Source organism: Dryobates pubescens, chromosome 4 (genome assembly GCF_014839835.1).
Source record: "Dryobates pubescens isolate bDryPub1 chromosome 4, bDryPub1.pri, whole genome shotgun sequence".
In the NCBI taxonomy this organism is placed as follows: Eukaryota; Metazoa; Chordata; class Aves; order Piciformes; family Picidae; genus Dryobates; species Dryobates pubescens.
Window position 1 is genome coordinate 25,147,909 of NC_071615.1, and position 22,279 is coordinate 25,170,187.

The window sequence follows — 22,279 nt, forward strand, 5'->3', positions numbered from 1 at the left end:
CTCCAGCAGGTAGTGACTACTGCCCTTGACTTTTGTTTAATCTAATGTTAAGAGCTAGCCGCAAAATTTAAGCTCTAAGAAAGAACTGGAGTTCTCAGAAAAGAAACCTCATTGCCAAGATATTGGCTAGATTTTGGTCTTTTCCAGGAAGGGACTTTATACAACGTTTGTAGTGGTAGGATGAGAGGGAATGGATGGAAGCTTGAGGAGGGTAGATTTAGATTGATTATTAGAAAGAAATTCTTTACAATGAGGGTGGTGAGACACTGGAACAAGTTGTCCAGGGGAGTTGTGGATGTCCTCTTCCTGGAGGAGTTCAAAGCCAGGTTGGATGGGGCCTTAAGCAAGATGGTCTAATGGAAGGTGTCCCTGCCCATGGTCAGGGGTTTGGAGCAAGATGATGTTTAAGGTTGCTTCCAACTCAAACTATTCAATGAATCTATGAACTTCAATGAAAGCATACAGTGAAGCACTGGAATTCATTGAATAATTAATAGGGCATTCTGCTGAGAGAAGAAAACCTGAGTCTAGTTCCAAATACTGAAACAAAATAATCCTTTATCAAATCAAAAGAATGTTTTCTCAAATACAAGGTACAAACTGCCCATGGAATATACAGGAGAATCCTTCTAAATAAGCTCAGGGTATCATTTCCTTATTCTCATGTTGGTTGACATATTTAATCTTCACTGAGCTGGACTTAAGGTATCTCATTCTTCCCCTTCATTATGATAGAATTTGAAGTATTTAACTCTTAACCTTCCTTACTCAAAGATGCTGAGGACCTAAAGAAACCTTCATGTGAACTGGGACTTCTTCAGATGGTGTCATTGAGAACCAGGTTCCCCTTGGTTGCTTTAAACATAGAGGAAGGCCAGCATATATATTTTTAGCAACAATTTCCCTGTCACTTTCCCATATACTAGAATGAATTTTCTAGAGACTAGAGGGATTATAGCCATCTCCTCCCCCAGACTGTCCTTCAGTTCAACATGCATTCCATGTTTCACAATGGTGGGAGGAGTTGGCTTCTCACTCTCTTCCTGTCAACACATGGCTGGATACAGCAGTGCATGATTTCCCTAAAAGTGAATGGAGAACACTAGGGATCCCACTAAACAAGTCTGACAGAAGTTAACATTTCCAAAGACAGACTGAAGTCCAAAGCCATTTGGGCTATGTGCCCTAATATCAGGAGCTGGTGACAGAAGAGATTGTCTGCTCGTTAATAGCAATGTTTTTAATAGCTACTCAATAAATAATCAGAGGGATGAGAGGGCTAGAGGGAAATGAACATAAACTCATTGTTTAAGTAAGGGATTAGTGAGGAGACAAGAAACCGTAAATGAATAAATCTGAGTAATGGAGATACTTCTAGTGACATCAATGAGCTTTTAATGAAAAATAAATAAAGTAAAGCAAAATAAATACTGTGAGTCCAGTTGTCTGCAGTAATAGTTTCAGAGGGAGAACAAAAAAAAAAAAAGAACAACAAACAAGAAAGAAAGGGGAAAAAAAGGCTTGTGAAATTCTGTTGCATCAGAGAAATGAACACTGATCTCAGGATCAGGGTCATCTTGGTGAGGCATAAAATAACAAATTTCCTCAGTAACATCCTTTCCTCCCACCCTGTGTTCCAAGTGTCATCATATTTCTGTCAGATGACACTGAACTTTCTGTGGTCTTTCCATCTCAGCAGGAGCTACACACGTGTGCACTCTGGACAATAAGATCTTCTTTTACAGACCAGCTCTCATAGCTAATATTTAAAGAAATATATGTTGCAGAACTAAACTAGGAGATTAAGACATGGCTTCAATTAATAGCAACTTAACTAATAAGTAGCTCAATATTTGTAGGGCAAAATATCTCAAAGGAAAATACGCTGAATATCAAAGTTTGAAAACTACAAAACTAAACAGAGCTTCCTGTTAAACCGTCCCACAGGAGCAGAGTGATGCCTCCTTAACTACAGAGAGAGTGGAAACGCTCTGACCTACAGAGGATACAGTGGAAAACACAATTACTGCTATTCTAGAAATTCTTACTTTAAACTTAATTTAATCTCCCTTTCAAGGCACTTATTTTCATGGGAAAATTAGTTTTGCTCTTTTTATCTTAGTATTTTCATGACTTCTCTGCAGGCTGAATTGATGGTCTGGGAACAGTTAGTAATCTCAAAGAGTGATATTTAATGGCTCAGTCCCTTTTTCAGAAAGAAACTTAGGGCAAACTAGTTTAGACCTAAACTCCTATTTATTCAGCAAAATAGGCTACAATTTCTAATTCAGTAAGAGTTGAGAACTAAGCATTGCCTACATCTCTTTATGAATCAATGTTCAGACATGAACTATGAACTCAGTGGTTAAAAAGGTCACACAATTAGTATGGAAGATATGTTCCCTTCTCCCTAATCCAACTAGCATGACTTAGTTTAGTAAAACATCACATTAAAGAAGGTGATGAGGGGAGACCTTCTGGCTCTCTACAACTCCCTGAAAGGAGGTTGGAGCTAGGTGGGTGGTGGTTTCCTCTCCTTAGTATCAAGTGACAGCATGAAAGGAAATGGTCTTGATTTGCACCAGGGGAGATTTAGATTGGACCTTAGAAGAAACTTCTTGACTGACGAAATTCTTACAGGTTGGAATAGGCTCCCCAGAGAGTTGGTTGAATCCCCATCCTTAGAGGTGTTTAAAAGCCACAGAAGGGCATGGTTTACCACCAGACTCGGTAGAGTTAGATTATAGCTGGATTTAATGATCTTGAAGGTCTTTTCTAGCTAAAATGACTCTATGATTCTATGTTTAGTGTATGATTAATTTCACTGGAAGCAGGATGATGAATATAACATACTTAATTTGAAATGTATTGCCTTGATTTCAGGTATTGAATGCTCAAATTTCAAATCATTGTTACTGGCAGTGCCATTAACTGGGTGGTAAAGAGTCTGAAATTTGTGTGACTATCATTATCCACTAGTTAGGACTTCTCAGAAAAGAGTCTCATTTAAGAGATGTCTGGATATGTTCAAAAGCTCAAACTTTCTGTTAGAGTGTCCTCTGTGATGTCTCTTGACTATTGACACATAGAGAAAACACTGCTATGTGTAGCAGTTCTCTTTCTCAGACTTTAGACTTTGTTTCCTGTTCTCTCTGGGAGAAGTTTTAGTGATAAACTCTTCTAACAAAGAGATCTGGGCACTGGTAATTTTGTCTGTATTTTCTGTTCCAGTAGCTGCATTCCTCTTACGTTCCAGTAGTCACACAAACTGTGCTGTGCAGGACTGCTGAGGAAGCCACATTTTTCACAGAGACCTGGATCCATGCAAGGAGCACTCTGGCTGGGTGTTGTCTACCCCTAACTGATTCAAGAATTTATAGGCTGGCAAACTGCTTTTCACTATTGCTTGGCACCATACAGTTATTAAGATTACTTATTAATTAATTATTATCCCCAGGTCTCAGTACTGGGGCCAGCTCTGTTTAATATTGCTTTATCTGGGGCAGGGTGGCTGGAGATAAGCTTGGTGGAGAAGGACCTGGGGGTGTTGATTGGTGGCCACCTGAACATGAGCCAGCAGTGTGCTTTGGTGGCCAAGAAGACTGATCACATCTTGGCCTGGATCAGGAATAGTGTGACCAGCAGGAGTAGGGAAGTCATTATTCCCATCTACCTTGAATACTGGGATCACTTTTAGGCCCCTTCCTAAAAAAAGGACACTGGGGTCCTGAGGCAGCTCCAAAGAAGAGCAACTAAGCTCTTGAAGGACCTTAAACACAAGTCTTAGGAGGAGCAGCTGAAGGAACTGGGGTTGTTTAGTCTTTAGAAGAGGAGGGGAGACCTCTACAACTAATTCAGAGGTTGGAGTGAGATGGGCTTTGGTCTCTTCTCACATGGAGAAGGACAAAAGGAAACAGCCTCAAGTTGTGCCAGGAAGGTTTAGGTTGAGTATTAGAAAAAATTCTTCCCAGAAAGGATTCTTAGGCTGCCCAGGGAGGTGGTGGAGTCACCATCCCTGGAGATATTTAAAAGATGCATGGATATAGTGCTGAGGGACATGGCTTACTCTTCAGTCATGGGACTGTGAGGTCTAGGCAAGCAGTTGGATGACCTCAAAGGTCTTTTCCAACCTCAACAGTTCTATAATTCTATGGTATGAATGCAAATATTTTTAAGAGGAAAGGTCTATCCAACCCTGCATCTTCTATCCAACAACAGCTATCACTCTAGGAAAGAGTAAGAACAGTGCATATGTGTACAATACCACTCAGTAACATTGGCCCAATCTCCAAATATTTTGAGACCGAGGATTTCCTTAAGCCTGATGTGACCTCTGCATGTTTAGTTAAATAGTGATGTGCTTTTTCACGTTCTTCTCAAATGTCTTGTTCTGGCCTGTGTAAACTCTAGCATCCACAGCTTGCTTTGGCAAAAACTTCTACAGATCTGTGTGCTATGTCAGGGGCCACCTTCTTTTGTTTGAATTTGGCTCTTCCTGGCTGTATGTTCCTGGAGAACAACAGGAGAAGCTCTAATTCTACTGCCCAAAACATCATTGCTTTTGGGGCAAACCAAAAATGCCCTGTAGAAATTTTGAGAGAGAAATCATTCATAACTCATGAAGCTTGAGGCCCAAATGTAATGAAAGTCTTCTACCTTTATAGGGGTTTATGTGTGCATTGTTGTATGAAGGATGGCTTATGATAAATACTGCATAAAAAGTAACCAGAGGAAAAAGAAGTGAAACTTCCAACTACTGTGTTGTAACCACAGTTCTTTGTTGGCAGATGTCATGGGACCTATATATCTCAAATCTTCTTTTTCCTCTTCTTTTTCCTCTTTCCCTTCATTTTTGTTATTCCCTATTCCTTATACAAGGATTATTGTTACAAAGGTTCTGCAAGGAGGTCACTCAAGTTTCATTGCTCTCCTAAGCAAAGTTCCTCAATCATCCTGGATCAATAACTAGCTGAATATTAAGGATGCAGAGCAGCAAAGAAACCTACATTGCTGTTTCTTCAGCATCCTGAGTCAACTAGACTCTTCTTTACTCTTAGACTCACAAAAGAATTTTGAAAACTCACTGTAGATACATTTGAAAGTCTATTAAATTTTGCTTATCAATGCAGAGTAACAATTCTTCTGCTGATTCTGGTAACCAGAGTCGTTGGCCACTGGAATGTGCTGCCCAGGGAGGTGGTGGAGTCACCATCCCTGGAGGTGTTCAAGAGGGGATTGGACATGGCACTTGGTGCCATGGTTTAGTCATGAGGTCTGTGGTGACAGGTTGGACTTGATGATCTTTGAGGTCTCTCTCTTGGTGATTCTATGATTCTGTGATAAGACCCTTGCCAGATTCCATAAACAGAATAGCTCTTCTGCCTCTAATTACCCTTAGACCTTAGTACAGGAACCCTTAACCATGCTGAGTATCACTTTCTGACATGTGTAACACCACTGATTTAAGTGCTGATTAATAACAGTGAGAGATTTGTATTGGCACATCTTGATTCCAACTGAAAAAAACATCCCCCTTCAAAAGCAGTTAGGCACAGAATGAAAATGCCTAAATCTGGGTTGGGTGGGGTTTTTTGTTTGTTTGTTTGTTTTTTCTTTTCTTTTTTTAATGAATGCATTGTTGCATTGTATTCTGCACCTGGAATTAAAACAGCAACCTGGAATCAAAGCACCAAGTCTTGTTCTCTTAGTAACAAAACTTCAAATGACTCAACAAGACCATTATTTCATAGTTGAGCCATCATTATTGGCAGTGATATTCAAGGCTGACATATTTATCCTTTCTATGGCTCTTTGTTGCCTATTTTATTTCATTTTAGGGTTGAAATGTTCACTGTTGGTATCAAGATTGTCCTAAAACTGGAATATACACAAGGATATGTGTGTGTTTAAGGTAATAGCTTTCATTCTTCTTTGTTCACCCCTAGTGAAAGCAAAAAAAACAAAGCATCAAACTAACCTCATGTGTGAAGGAATCCTTGTGTATGTTTATTTGGTATCTAGGAAACTGCTGAGAAACCAATTTCTTGAATCAGTTGTGTACAAAAATAAACCTTGTATAATACATTTCGATGAGTATATCAGATAGAGCTAATGCATATACTAGTAAGGATCTCTTCTTGTCAGTATCCAAAACTTTGCAGTTGCAGAAAGAAGAAGATGCAATACTAAATTTCTGTTTCCTCACTGATTCATTAGTAGTTATTGTCATAAGTCATACATTTTATCACTATTTGCAATGTGATTGGGAAAATGAAAACTGGAACAGATACGGCACTGGACGTGTTAGCAGGCAGTTTAGGCTTTCTTCCTAGCACTTCTGTGGACCTACTTCATGCTCCTGAGCAAATCACTGGCTTTCCCCAGGTCTCTTTTTTTTTCCCTTTCTAAACACACTCTCTCTTTCATATTATGCTATGAACTCTGCAAAAGCCATCTCTTATTTGGTTTGTACAGTGGAAAAAAACCATTGATTGCTGGAGGCAGAGAAGAGCAACAAATTTGGTGAATGGATTGGAGAATAGGTCTTGTAAGAAGTGGCTGAGGGACCTGGGGTTGTTTAGTCTGGAGAAGAGGAGGCTGAGAGGAGACCTTCTTGCTCTCAATAACTCTCTGAAATGAGGTTGGAATGAGCTGGGGCTTGATCCCTTCTCTTTAGTGTCAGGTGACAGAAAGAGAGGAAATGGCCTTAAAATATGCTGGGGGAGCTTTAGTTGGGTATTTCTTTGCTGAAAAAGTGTTCAAGCATGGGAACAGACTGCCCAGGGTGGTGGTTGAGTCACCATCCTTGCAGGTGTTCAAGAAATGTGTGGACATGGCACTTGGGGTCATGGTTTAATGGCCATGATGGTCTTAGTTTGATGGTTGGACTTGATGATCTTAGAGGGCTTTTGCAGCTGAAACAATTCAATGATTCTATGAAATTCTGATTATAAAAATCACTCTTAATCATCCCAGCTCTAGAATTTCCCTTCCTATAAAATTCATGACTATCTATATTTGTGATGATGCTGAATCCTAAAGATTAGATAGAATCAAGTTGCTCAAAGCTCCTCAGTCACTTTTTCAGTTTAACACATCTTTGCACAGAAACAATTTGCTTCTGTGGTTTGGGGTTTTCTTATAAGGCACATTTGTATCATGATTTCCAGTTTCTTGGATTTCCCTGAGACAGCTTATTAAGAGAATGATTTTAGCTATATTTTATAAAATATATTAATTTTTTACAATTAACATTCCAAGTGAAACTTGCTTCCTTCTGAACTATTATTATGAAGACATGTTATTCTCTTTTAGAGTTAATTTGTTTAAGTTAGCGATTAAAATTCAATGTTCAAGTGATTTTAAACTGAACTCTTTTTTTCCACCCACCATTTGCACTGTGCAGATGTTATTCTAACGTGTCCTGCAGCCATCATTCACATTTGTTCCACGTTTGAACTATTGATTGCTATCAATTGAGTTTACAGCCCGTAGCCCTTTCTCAGCTGTTGCCCTGATTTGAGCAGATATGTTATGTAGTAAGAAATACAGTTCATGCTCTGGTGCAATCAGCTATTCACTTTTCTTTCTTTGGAAAATGCAAGCCTTGAAAATCCTAACATGCAAGAAAATAAAGATAATCCTTACAGCTCTTTCATCATGGAGGTTTTATTTTCTACCCTGTGCACTGAGCTTTTTAGGTGAGCATACAAGGTTTCTGTAAACAGTCAGTAAAGCAGCTCAGAAGCAGACTCACATTTTCTAGCAGATGTCGTGAGCTTTTATCAGTTTGCAGGAAATTCTCTGCTGTTTCTTTTCTCTTTCTCTGTTGAGAACTGTGGATGTAATCCAAAGTGCACTGGAAGTTAATGCCATCTCTGTGAAGCAATTGTAAAGAATGAACCCAGTGATCTAACAGGTCTTTTCCATCTCTAATTACAATACTTCTGTGAACTCCAGTCCCATGCTGAGGTCTACCAGGTAATCTCTGAATGGTCTAAGTAGCTGTAAGTTATTCCTTTTCTTGAACACAAGAGCCTGGGACATTTAAACTCAAGGTAATATTTTATTATGGCAACACTGGCATGTTATCTCTACTGTATCTAAGTACCAGTGAAACAAATAGATCAAAACCTGGTACTGATTTATTTACTTAATTAGTCAGTGCAACATTATCATAACCCACACTGAGAGGCTCCTGCATACTCTATTCATCTCAAGTGCACGGTCCTTTGTCTGTATGTCAGTTGTTCACCTTTCATCCTCCCAGTAGGATCAGCATTTGATGAGAAAAGTGCTGCAGGGATTTCTGGAGGGCTAGGAAAGGTATTTGTAATGTTGCCTGTTTGCTCTTCCCAAGGTGTAAATTAGTTCACAGCAGACAAGAGCCTTAGCAACCTCTGCTGGCTATTCAGAGATCCTTTGTATAAGAAAATTATTTTGTTTTCTTTAACCCTCTCGTCCTTCCTGTAATGAGAAGAACAAATAAGGGCAATGAAATGAGGACTAAAATCTGCAAATGCTGCTCAGTAGTGAAAATGCCAAATAATTTTCTTCTCTTGAATGTGGAGAATGAAGAGTAGATAACTGAAAGTCAGATGTTTAATTCAGGAGAGACATAGCCCAAATAAAGCTACATCAAGGGGGATTCTGTGTATTAAAATATTGGTCCATTGATAACATGACTGAAACATTTACTTACAAAGTCTATGGTTATCCTTGTCCTGCTCAAAAATAAATTGCATTACCAGTCCAAGCAAGAGAACTATAAGAAGTGCAGAGTGAAGTGTTTTTCCTTTCCCTACAAGGATGTACACAGTGGGCTTGGTATTTTTGGATGCTTAAAGACTTTTGTCCCTTGCTCCTGCTACAGGGAGTAAAATGCTCAATGCCAGGCAGACAGTACAGAAAAGAAAAATATAATTTGTGTTCCATTCAACCACTGTCAAATAAAAATGATTTAAGGTTGGAGTATAATTTTAATGGATTTGGAAAATCTAATATATCACAGGATAAAAATATCACTTTGTGTACATGAGACTCAATAGAATAGAATAGAATAGAATAGAATGGAATGGAATGGAATGGAATGGAATGGAATAGACCAGACCAGGCCAGACCAGGTTGGAAGAGACCTTTGAGATTATTGAGTCCAACCTATCATCCAACACCATCTAGTCAACTAAACCATGGCACCAAGCACCCCATCCAGTCTCTTCTGAAACATCTCCAGTGATGGTGACTCCACCACCTCCCTGGGCAGCGCATTCCAATGGCAAATCACTCTTTCTGTGAGGAACTTCTTCCTAACATTCAGCCTAAACCTCCCCTGGTGCAGCTTGAGTCTGTGTCCTCTTGTTCTGTTGCTGGTTGCCTGGGAGAAGAGACCAACCTCTCTCCTGGCCACAACCTCCCTTCAGGTAGTTGTAGACAGCAATAAGGTATTGTTTGAGCCTCCTCTTCTCCAGGCTAAGCAAGCCCAGCTCCCTCAGCGGCTCCTCACAGGGCTTGTGCTCCAAACCCCTCCCCAGCTTTGTTGCACTTCTCTGGACATGTTCCAGCAACTCAACATCTTTCCTAAACTGAAGGGCTCAGAACTGAACCAGAGAAGGAATCTGAATCTGTTGATCTAGTTTTGATTGTGAATCGTGTTAGTTGTGCTCCATATGAGATTACTCTGTAAGACTGAATAGTCTTCTTGAGGTGGTTTGAAAGTCTAGGGAGATATATGCATTATAATGACTATTTTAAATGCCTTGCCATTTCAGAACACATGAGCAAAAAGACCTTTTACCTTCTACTCACCTGCTGGCTTTGTGGTTTTTTTTCTTGCTTTCATAGTAAGAGGATGTTTCCCCAATACACAGTATTGGCTGCCACAAGTGAACTCCTAGTTAAATCATAGAATCATTTTGATTGGAAAAGAATGTTAAAATCATCAAGTTGGACCATTATTTAACTCTGCCAAGTCTGGTGCTAAACCATGTCCCTTAGCACCACATCTCTGCAGCTTTTAAACATCTCCAGGGGATTCAAGCACCTCCCTGGGGTAGCCTGTGCCAGTCTTTGCGAACCCTTTCAGAAAACAAGGTTATTCTACTCTCCGACCTAAACCTGCTTTGGTGCAGCCTGAAGCCATTTCCTCCCATCCTATCACTTCTTATTAGGGAGAAGAGACCAGCCCCCACCTGGCTCTAGTCTCCTTTCAGTGAGGTGTAGAGAGAAATGAGGTCCCCCCCACAACCTCCTTTTCTCTAGACTGAACAACCTCAGTTTCCTCAGCTGTTCCTCACCAGACCTGTTTTCCAGACCCTTCACCAGCTTTCTCTTCTCATGCTCAAGCACCTCAGTGTCTGGGGATATATCCTATCAGATGCAGATGTGCAAATCCTGTGCTATGCGTAGAATCTGCTGATGATACTCAATTATCATGCTGTGTCATGCCAGTTTCAAAGAGAAAGTGCTGTCTGGTGCAAAGTATTATGGGGCTTGAAGTTCAGATTATTACATGAGAGGCTTCCTGTTCTGGCTGCTGTTTTCCATTTCTGGGTTTGGAGCCTTGTTCTCTTCTCCTGGGGTGGGCATGGGATGGGAAAGATGGGGAGCTAGCTTGCTGGCTTCTGATGCTCCTTTCTGCATTTTGCTATGCTTTTTCTGCAAATAGGCTAAGGTAATTGTGCATTGTTATCACTTTTTTTCTCATTAAATCTCTTCATCTTAACTCAGAGGGTTTTTTGTGTTACTTTCCCTCACTTCTGTGTAGAGGGAAAAAGGCTGTTTAACACATTATATCCTGTCAGTAGGTCCTGGGCTGAACTTTCAAGCTGAAGTACTGTAACTATTCCCAGGCAAAAGCAGTACCTTCTCTTATCCTTTATGAGTGAATCTCCAAAGCTGATGCATTTTCACTTGTGGGACACATGGATCATTCCATGTTCTGGTCCTTGAGTCACCCACACTGCAGTTATGTTTAATGCTATTGCTTCACTGGATATATGCAGTTATTCTCCATTTATTCCCTTTGCCCTGTCTCCAACAAATTAAGCAGAATGCTGCTCTTCCTATTGCAATGCCAGTATGTCTTTGATGGTTTACAGCAGAACTATGTGTAGCAACCAGGCAACTTGAGTCACTTGCCATGTAAATATTCCATAAGTTCAATATTTTTTCACCAATACTCATTTGCTACTGGTGTTGCCACATTACTACCTCCTCTCTTCATAATTAAGGATTCGTGCCCAAATTACATCATTTCGTGGTACTTTGGGCCATGACTTAATGGCCACAGTGGTCTTAGATTGACAGCTGAACTCAATGATCTTAGAGGTCTTTTCCAATTGAAAGAATTCTATGATTCTGATTCTAACTGAAGAATATACTGGAAATTATATGTTTCACCCACTTTTCATTCCATATCTTTTAACAGCTGAGTCTTAGATCACAAGACAATATTTGGAAGAACTGATAAGGGCCATGTTGATGTTGATTGGCAATTAAGCTACTGAGTTTTGTAAAATGGTCTACAACACTCAGTTTTTCTATTTTGATATTCTGCTATAGACATCTACATATTGTGGCAGGTCCTGGAACACAGAGCTTTTGGATCTTAATCAAAAAAAGATTGAATGTGGCACTTGAAGCTATGGTTTAGTTATCATGAGGTGTTAGGTATTAGGTAATAGGTTGGACTTGATGTTCTCTGAGGTCTTTTCCTTGAGCACAAGCACTACAAGGAGAGGCTGAGGGAGCTGGGATTGTTTAGCCTGCAGAAGAGGAGGCTCAAACAAGACCTTATTGCTCTCTACAACTACCTGAAGGGAGGTTGTAGCCAGGTGGGAGTTGCTCTCTTCTCCCAGGCAACCACCAACAGAACAAGAGGACACAGACTCAAGCTGTACCAGGGGAAGTTTAGGCTGGATGTTAGGAAGAAGTTCTTCGCAGAAAGAGTGATTGGCCATTGGAATGGGCTGCCCAGGGAGGTGGTGGAGTCACCATCACTGGAGGTGTTTAGGAAGAGACTGGATGGGGTGCTTGGTGCCATGGTTTAGTTGACTAGATGGTGTTGGATGATAGGTTGGACTTGATGATCTCAAAGGTCTTTTCCAACCTGGTTAATTCTATTCTATTCTATTCTATTCTATTCTATTCTATTCTATTCTATTCTATTCTATTCTATTCTATTCTATTCTATTCTATTCTATTCTTTCACCATCCCTGGAGGGGATTGGATGTGGCACTTGGTGCCATGGTTTAGTAGTCATGAGATCTTGGGTGACAGGTTGGGCTTGATGATCTTTGAGGTCTCTTCCAACCTTAGTGATTCTATGATTCCATGATTCTGGTTAATTCTATAACTCTATGATTTATAAGGGGGAAAAAAAATGGTGGATCCAGGAAACCTTAATTCCAGTTACTTAGTGACTGTAAAAGGTTTCAGTGGAGATAAAATTAGTACACGTTGACAAATTGCTTGTACAAAAACTTCCTAAACTTGTTCCAGAAGGTGCTCCACAGGATGAGCATTGAGGGTGCTAGGCTTTGAGAAACAGAGGTATTAACAATTGCAGTTTGGGTTGTACAGCGTCTACACATCCTTGTGTAAGGTGTTGTTTTGCTCTTGGGGAAAACAATCTCCTGCTCATGCTTGGTCTAGATGGCACACCTTTGTTACGCATCAGCTAGCAGAACGCCACTGATTGTACTCAGCGATAAGGGCTAGTTTAACAACTCCTTGCTTGTTGACAAGTGAGTTAATTCACAGAGAGTTCAAATGAGCAAGCAGCTGCTGCAGAATGAGCATGGAGGGCTGGTAGCCGAGGTGGGTTGCTGTTCAGGTTGCAAATGGAGGGATTGCAATGGAAATTAATGGAAATATAATATCAATGGAAATTGAATTTCAAATATTTTTCCCGATTTATATAGGATGAACTGACCAAGTAACTTTTAACAGAACAAAATGAGCTCTGTTTTCCTAGAATGGCAGAGAATACTTCCTGGAATGCTGGAAGAACTGTAAGAACTCTTTATAAATCTGTTACTACCATCGAAAAGCAGCAACTAAAAATCTATGTGAAGTGTACGGTTGGTTTTCGTGCTATCTGTACAGAGGAATCCATGCTGAGTGACTCCAGAACGTCTCAAACATTCAATAACAATGGAAACAGCCAAGTGGGATCCCCTTTGGAATAAATCAAAGTCCATTCTCAAACATAAATATATTCTTTTGAGAAAATTGTCATGCATTCCTTCCAAAGCAGGACTTCTAAGGGTAAACCATATTAAGTCCAAGCGTCATTCCAACTGCTTTTTTAGACTGTTTTGTTGCAGTATCCAAGGAGAAGCAAAGATAGATACGGTACTATTTTGCCACCTAATATCCTGCAATTTATTCAATCTGAACATAAACATTTGCTCTGGACTGATGTCCTGGCAACTTCTGCTGACTGGCCCAACTAAGACATGATTGCTAATGGTTCAGTGGCAGGTTATTTTGCCCATTCTTTCCACTTTCGGGTGGCTCTTTTACACCAGAGACCGGTAGTTAAGCAGCAACACCTGCTGTCTCCTATGAGTCAATAAATTAATACTGTCCCATCACCACTTTTTCTTTTCTGTTTTCTTTCTTTTAACTTGCAGCTCAAAATAGATAGCTAAGCCGTTTCCTTTCACAGGCCAGACTTATGTACAAAAAAGGCTTGCACGATGTGGAATTCACTTCAGCAGAAGCTGGCACCAACATTTTCTTCTTGTCCGTGTAGATGGGAAGCAGTACTGTGTGGAACCATATGACCCTACTCTCCAGAAAGTCAAGGGTGCTTAGCTCTTTGCCTTCCAAAAGTTCTGAAGGGATTCCATTAGCTTCAGTCAAGTTGCTGTATTTATACCAGTATAACAAACTGGAGTCAATATGACTCCAGCCCGAAGCCCACTTAAGTAATTGTTAGTGTTGACATTTAATTTAATTGGATTTGGACTGATGCCCAAGAGAGGAATCCACAGCAATCTATTAATTGAAAATGTATTTTCCAGATGTCCATTTTCATTTCATCCTTTGTTCTCCTGTCAAAAGTTTAGCACTTGAACTCTGGATGTTTTCAGAAATGACCTATTAAAACTTAATAGGTTTTATTTCTTTTCCTTTTTATTTTTTTTTTAAATGGATGTCTTTACATTCTTTTTTATGTCTCAGTGGGACAAATTGTGTCCATTACTTGTTCTGCATATGTGACCTGGTGGGAATGAGTGAGCAACCACACTTTGGTTTGCTTGTGGTTATTTTTAGACTTCGGTCAGTAGGGAGACAAAAAACTAACATCTTGCAATTTGTAGTGTTGTCCTTAGAGCTTTCCTCAATTCCTGTACTCAGTCCCATATATTGCAAAGAAATCAATCTGTCAGGACTGGAAACAGCAGCAGCTAAAGCATTATTCCCCACCTGGAGCACTGCCTCTAATTCTGGGGCCCCCCAACGCAAGATGGACATGGAACTGTTGGAGCGGGTTCAGGCCACAAAGATGATTAAAGGGCTGCAGCACTTCCCCTGTGGGAACAGGCTGCAAGAGCTGGGATTGTTCAGCCGGGAGAAGAGAAGGCTTGGTGGGACCTTTGACTATCTGAAAGGGGCCTACAAGAAAGCTGGAAGGGACTATTTACAAGGGCTTGTAGTGATAGGACAATGAGAAATGGCTTTGAGCTGGAAGAGGGGAGATTTAGACTGGATATTAGGAAGAAATACCCTCTCCCTGAAAGTGTTCAAGGTCAGGAAGAATGAGGCTTGGAGCAACCTGGTCTAGTGGAATGTGTTTCTGCAAAAAGTTTTGGAACTAGATGATGTTTAAGGTCCCTTCCAATCCAAACCATTCTATGAATCTATAAAGAGCTGCAATTGTCTTATATACGTTGCATTTTCTTTCCATGCAACCTGGCCTTGAAAACCTCCAGTGAGGAGGCATCCATAACTTCCCTGAGTGACCTGTTCACGTGTCTCACTACCCTCACCGGAAAGAGTTTCTTCCTAACATCCAGTCTAAATCACCCCTCTTCCATCTCAAAGCCATTCCCTCTCATCCTGTCACTACAAGCCCCTGCAAAAAGTCCCTCCACAGATTTCTTGTAGGTCTCCTTCAGGTACTGGAAGGCTGCTATAAGGTCTCTCCAGAGCCTTCTCTTCTTCAGGCTGAACAGCCCTTACTGTTGCAGTCTGTTGCCACAGCAGAGGTGGGTGCTCCAGCCCTCTGATCATGTTTGTGGCCCTCCTCTGGACCTGCTCCAACAGTTCCAAGTCTTTCTTGTGTGGGGGCACCAACACTGGACACAGTACCCCAGGGGGGGGTCTTGTGAGAGCAGAGTAAAGGGGCAGAATCACCTCCCTCATGCTGCTGATCACACTTTTGATTCAGCCCAGGACACAGTTGCCTTCTGGGTTGTCGGTGCATGTTGCTGCCTCATGGTTTGTTTTTCATGAGCTTTTTTGTGTAGCTGCTGTGGTCAGGAGACAATCACTGAAGAGGACTTCTCAGATAATCACTACATTTATTTCAAATAATTAGCTACATTTTATCAACTTTCTTCCAGATAGGAGCTTCCACCTCAGTTATTAACATGTTGGCTGTGGTGCTGAGCCAGCAGTAGTACCCTGTAGATTTCTAATGGCTGAAGGACTTGAAAGAAAAAGCTCCTGAAAATAACTATTAGTAAGAGAATTACAGATTAGAAGAAGCTGCTTGCTTTCAGTGAACACCAGCTGAGGAAGTAAAGCTTAGTCTATAAATAAAAATTTAGCAGAACAGATTGATTTTTTATTTGGCAGAAAATGCTGCCTGATAAAAATCAGTTCCCCAAATACATTTAATTAATGAAAAAATAAATGTTTTCTTTAGTAGTGCTGAAATGCTCCTTTGATGATGAAAAAAAAAGAGAGGAGAAAAAAAGGGGGGGGGAAAAAGAGGGTTTCATCAAGTTATTAGAATCTGAAATCTGAAATACATTCTTAGCTTGTGTCAGCAATAGCGTGACCAGCAGGACCACAGTAGTGGTTTCCTCCCTGTACTCAGCACTAGTGAGGCAATGCCTTGAGCACTGGGTTCATTTTTGGGGCTCTCAGTAGAACAAGGACATGATCCTGAGAGCTAGAACCTAGTCTAGTGGGGGTTTTTCCTATCCATGGCAGAGGGGTTGGAAGCAGATGATTTGTAAGGTCCCTTGCAGCCTAAACCATCCTATGAATCTATGAACAGAGCTGGTGAAGAGTCTGGAGAACAGGTCTTGTGAGGAGCTACTGAGGGAACTGAGGTTGTTTAGCCTAGAGAATAGAATAGAATAGAATAGAATAGAATAGACCAGATCAGGTTGGAAAAGACCTTTGAGATCATCATGTCCAACCCATCATCCAACACCATCTAATCAACTAAACCATGGCACCAAACACCCCATCCAGTCTCTTCCTAAACACCTCCAGTGATGGTGACTCCACCACCTCCCTGGGCAACCCATTCCAGTGGCAAATCACGCTCTCTCTATGAAGAATTTCTTCCTAACATCCAGCCTAAACCTCCCCTGGTGCAGCTTGAGACTGTGTCCTCATGTGCTGGTGCTGGTTGCCTGGGAGAAGAGGCCAACCCCCACCGGGCTACAACCTCTCTTCAGGTAGTTGTAGAGAGCAATAAGTTCTCCCCTGAGCCTTCTCTTCTCCAGGCTAAGCAAGCCCAGCTCCCTCAGCCTCTCCTCACAGGGCCGTGCTCCAAACCCTTCCCCAGCTTTCTTGCCTTTCTCTGGACATGTTCTAGCAACTCAACATCTTTCCTAAACTGAGGGGCCCAAAACTGGACACAGAAGAGGTTGAGGGGAGATCTTCTCTCTCTCCAACTACCTGAATGGAGGTTGTAGTAATAAGAAAGCCGGGAAGGGAGTTTTTACAAGAGCTTGTAGTAATAGGATAAGGGGGAATAACTTTAAGTTGGAAAAGGGGAGATTGAAACTGGATGTTAGGAAGACATTCTTTTCAGTGAGGGTGGTGAGACACAAGAACAGGTTGCCCAGAAAGGCCATGGATGTCTCCTCTCTGGTTTGTTCAAAGCAAAGCTGGATGAGGCCTTGAGCAACCCTGTCTCATGCAGAGCAACTGAAGGAGCTGGGGTTGTTTAGTTTGAAAAAGAGGAGGCTAAGGGAAGACCTCATTGCTCTCTACAACTACCTGAAAGGGCATTGTGGAGAGGCTGGTGCTGGTCTCTTCTCACAGGTAATTAGTGACAGAACTAGAGTGAGCAGCCTCAAGATGGAGCTAGGTAGGTTTAGGCTGGACATTAGGAAAAAAATATTTCCATGAAGAGTGGTCAGGCATTGGAATGTGCTGCCCAGGGAGGTGGTTGAGTCACCAGCCCTGGATGTGTTGTTTGGATGTGGTGCTTGGGGATATGGTTTAGGGGTGAACCTTGTAGAGTGGGGTTATTGGTTGGACTTGGTGATCATGGAGGTCTTTTCCGACTGGATGATTCTGTAATTCTGTGACAATGAGTGGCTATCCTCTGATAAAATTCTTTACCTGCAGAACCATTACTAAAGCAGAAAAGAGAAAATTCAGCAACTAACTCAGCCAGTTCACTTTTTAATGAAGGTTTATTTTCATTAAAGGTCAGTAGAATGTTGACATTCTTCACTATTTCAGTCAGTACTGGTTGCTTTATATAATATTTACATGTAACACTTCAGTTCCCGATCACTATGAATACAAAGCTGCAGACTATATCCACCAAATAAATTTAACTTGGAGTTATGTTAACTTCTAATCTAGTTGCTCCCAATCTGAAGCTTTCTTTGGCACAAGCAAAAAATATCCCTCCTCCAAATCACAGATAGGTGGTGATAAGTACTGATGGAATCTCATGTCCAATATAGACACCTCTAAGACTTTGATCCTCAAAAGATGTTTGGCCTAGATTGATTAACATCTTCAAAATTCCTCCTAAAGAGGACAAAATCTCACAAAGGATCAATAATTCTGTACCAAGTCATGTGTAAACTTCTGCCTGCCTGTGCTGTGCTTCGTACTGCCTTAGCTCTTCCCAGTTCAGACCAGACTGGAAAAGAAACATGAAAATATTGAAAAATTTTACTCTTTCTGTGGCATCTGAATCCCCCAAAGAACAAGATGTACAGGACATTTTGTGGAAAATTGAGAGATTTAGTCAAACTGCACTAGTCACCTAAACAGCTCCAGCTGCACTGGCTTTTCTTTTGACCACAGTACATAGGAGCCACAGCTGGTAGGTGTTCCATGTATGAAATGTAAGTGCAAAAATAGAGGCGGTGCCCCTAACAATTTGATCCAAGATAAATATCACAAAGAAAAGCATGCAGTGTGCAAAAAGAGGAAGTTAAAGAACTGCACATTCTGTTTGCTTAATTATTTGTGAGGTATATATTTTTTTTATTGCTTATAAGTAGAGGGCCATTTGTCTACCTTAATGCAGCTCTGTGACACTCTCAAATGTTCTTGCATCAGTCTGGACTTAAGATACAATTTCATGGAAAAGAAAAAAAGATCTTAGAGACCTTTTTAGAGGAATGTGCTTAACTCCAAAGTAGTACAGATAGGCAAATAAGCCGCATGCTCCATTATGGGGGTACCATTGAGCACAAGCCCTATGAAGAGAGGCTGAGGGACCTGGGATTGTTTAGCCTGGAGAAGAGAAGGCTCAGGGGAGACCTTATTGCTGTCTACAACTACCTGAAGGGTGATTGTAGCCAGGAGGGGGTTAGTCTCTTCTCCCAGGCAACCAGCACCAGAACAAGAGCACACAGTCTCCAGCTGCACCAGGGGAAGTTTAGACTTGAGGTGAGGAGAAAGTTTTTCACGGAGAGAGTTGTTTGACATTGGAATGGGCGTCCCAGGAAGGTGGTGGAGTCACCATCCCTGGAGGTGTTCAAGAGGGGATTGGACATGGCACTTGGTGCCATGGTTTAGTCATGAGGTCTGTGGTGACAGGTTGGACTTGATGATCTTTGAGGTCTCTTCCAACTTTGGAGATTCTGTATGTGTGTGTGACCCCACCAGTCACACAGAGCTCTGTCACTTGGTCAGGCTGTGTAAGGAACAGCCATCTCCTTAGTGCAGTGCTAGAAGAGAACATGAAACTTTGCTTTCAGGTTTTGCAGATATTGGATGATGACAGAATTGTGAGCTTTCATGTCTGGAGTTCAAATCCAGTTCTTCAGAGTATTGTCCACTTTAGTGATTCACTCTGTTCCCTTCACTTTTTTTCCAAGAAAGATTTCATCTATCCCAGCCAGTTTATTCAGGATTTTCCCATATCTCTGCCTCACCTCTATTTCTGATCTCTGTCCAACTCATTTCCAAACTACACAGTCTCAAACAACTCTCAGTTGGTTTGTGTGTTTTTTTTTCCAGTGTGCTCTCTGACTTCTCACTCATCAGGTCCTAGTCTCATCTCTCCAGATTCCATATTATCTTCACCTACAACCCTAGATGAATGTGTGATACATTAAGCAGTTTTCTTTGAGTCTTTGTGTTTTTCCCCCTCTCATTGGATTTGTTCAAACACTTTCTACCCCACCCCACCTATCTAGTTTCTTCTGTTTCTGACAAATGCCTCTTTGGCCCGGACAATGTCTGCAAAGGCTGCTTCTGAACTGCTTCTGAACTTGAACTACAATGAGAAAAACGTTACCTCTGAGCAAGACTCAGCTCCACCCAGGCAGAGATAATAACACTCCTGAGATACAACTGCAAGAACAGATTCTGAGAACAGCAATTCACAATGTTTTGTAGATTAATTTCATTTGACAAATATAATAATATTATCTGTTTTGATGGATTTAACTTTCTGCTCCCTGCACATTACAGCTGCTGTCTTGTTCCCTGGCTCTCCTGGAGCACTGACTGCAGAAGATCCATCCCAGTGAGATAGATATAGCATGGGTGGGTAGGTAGAGCTTAGGCATGTAAGGCCCACCTGTGACAGGAGGCACTCAGCTGAGGCTTCCTCCATGCAAATCTAATCTTCTGGAATTATTATGTGTCCTCTCAGAAGTTAGAGAAAAGGCTGAGTGACCTGGGACTCTTTAGTCTGGAGAAGAACAGACTGAAAGAACTTAATAATGTTTATAAATATCTTAAGGGTAGGTGTCAAAAAGAAAGAGACAGTCTCTTTTTAATGCTGCCCAGTGATAAGACAAGGGATAACAGATACAAACTGGGATACAGGAAGTTCCACCTCAATGGGAGGAAAAATGTCTTTCTTGATAGGGTGCTTGGTTGCATGGTTTAGTTGATTAGGTGGGTTGGGTAATAGGTTGGACGTAATGATCCTGAAGGTCTCTTCCAACCTGCTCTGGTCTATTCTATTCTATTCTATTCTATTCTGTTCTATTCTATTCTATTCTATTCTATTCTATTCTATTTTAGTGAGGGTGATGGAGTCCTGGAGCAGGCTGCCCAGAGAGACTGTGGAGCTTCCTCCTTTGGAGACTTTCAAGACCCAGCCGGTTGCATTCCTTTGTGACCTGCTGTGGGTGATCCTGCTTTGGCAGGGGGATTGAACTTGATGATCTATAGTGGTCCCTTCCAACCCCCAACATTCTGTGATTCTGTTCTCCTCTGGTTATTCAAAGCTTAGAGCCTGAAGAAATGTGGGTAAGTTTGGTAGTTTTCAAAAGGAATAAGTTGTGTTCTTGGCCCACAATCCATCAGTCTGTAGCATGTCAAGTCCCTGCTCCAAAAAAAATGAGGGACTCTAGTAAAGAAAAAAAATTCCCAGACTTTTCACACATGGACAAAAACTTATGTTTGTCACTGGCCTCATTCTTGGAAACAGCTAAGCTCTGTTTTTGCTGCAATTTTCCAACAAAAAAGGTCACCCCAAGGCTAAAGCTCAGCATGGAAAATTTCAGTTCAAAAGATTTCAGTTTTTCCAAGTTACTAACAACTGAGAATTCAGTCTTAAAATAAGGAGTACCAGGCACTTCTCTTATATAATATCATACTAATCTGTATGTACACGTTTTTCCCTATGCAGATGGGGCACCTGGGAAGTACCAAGTAAATATCTAAAGAGCAGGGGTCAAGAGGATGGGGCTGGGCTCTTTTCACCCAGGAGGTTCCATCTGAACATCAGGAAAAGTTTCTATCTTTCGAAGGTGGTGGAGCCTGGAGCAGGTTGGCCAGAGAGGTTGTGGAATCTCCTCTGGAGTTTTTCAAAACCCATTTGGATGTGTCCCTTGGCAACCTAATCTAGGCAAACCTGCTCTAGCAGGGGGTTTGGACTAGGTGGTTTCTGGAGATGCAAATGCCACCATTCTGTGATTCTGTACCTCCCCACTCTGAAACCAGTTCAGTTAGTAGCTTCAATTTAGTGGAGCGTGCTTAGATGACTTCTAAACAATTGATAACTCCTCAGTTTGTGCAATAAGTGCCAATGCTCTTCAGCACTTTTTTTTGATGTAAAATGGTAAAACTAGGAGTTTTGTCCTGCTTCAAGGTAGACAAGAAGAAAACAGGCTCAGTGCTGTGAGTTCCCAGGTCAGTCTCTGCTCAGGAGCAGTGCTTTCTGCAGCTCAGGGCAGGTTGGCACAGGGGTTGCTGCTAGCAGTGACAATACTGATTGGGAAAGTTAGCATCAAGGGTTGAGGAGCAACCCACGGGCGTTTCTACATTTTGTGTGCCACTTTGGGCTGCAGGAAGCGAAAGCCTTCAGCTGTGGGAAGGAGGGGACAGGAGAGGTGACTCTAAACTATCCAAAACCAGATACCATTCCAGGGACATGTGGTGGGTTAACGCGCGTTAACCCACCACAGGGCATCATATTCAGTATAAAGCTGAGTGATCACAAGGATCAAGTCTTCTCTTCTTCTTCAATGGCTGTCATCTGAAGAGGACTCCATCCATCCTTCCTTTGATCCTGACCCAGGAGTTTCTGAATCCAGTCCCAGAGTCCAGCTTCTGAATCTGGTTCCTGTCTGCTTCTATGTCCAGTCTGCGCCTTCCCCAGTGCCTGGCCACAGCATCAGTGGTGATGGTGAGTAATTGCTATCAGGAGTTAGGTTGAATATTTTGTGTATGTGTGTGTGTTTATTTGTATATATTATATTTTATTGTTATTATTTTTATTAAAGTAATTCTAGTTTTCCTTCCCACTCCATCAGTCACTCTCCCTTATTCCCTTTCTCTTCCCTTTGGGAAGCAGAGGGGTTGATACAGAGCATCTATCACTCATTCAGTGGCAGGTCCAGCACCAACCATTGGCAAGTTTAAAGAAGTATGCTT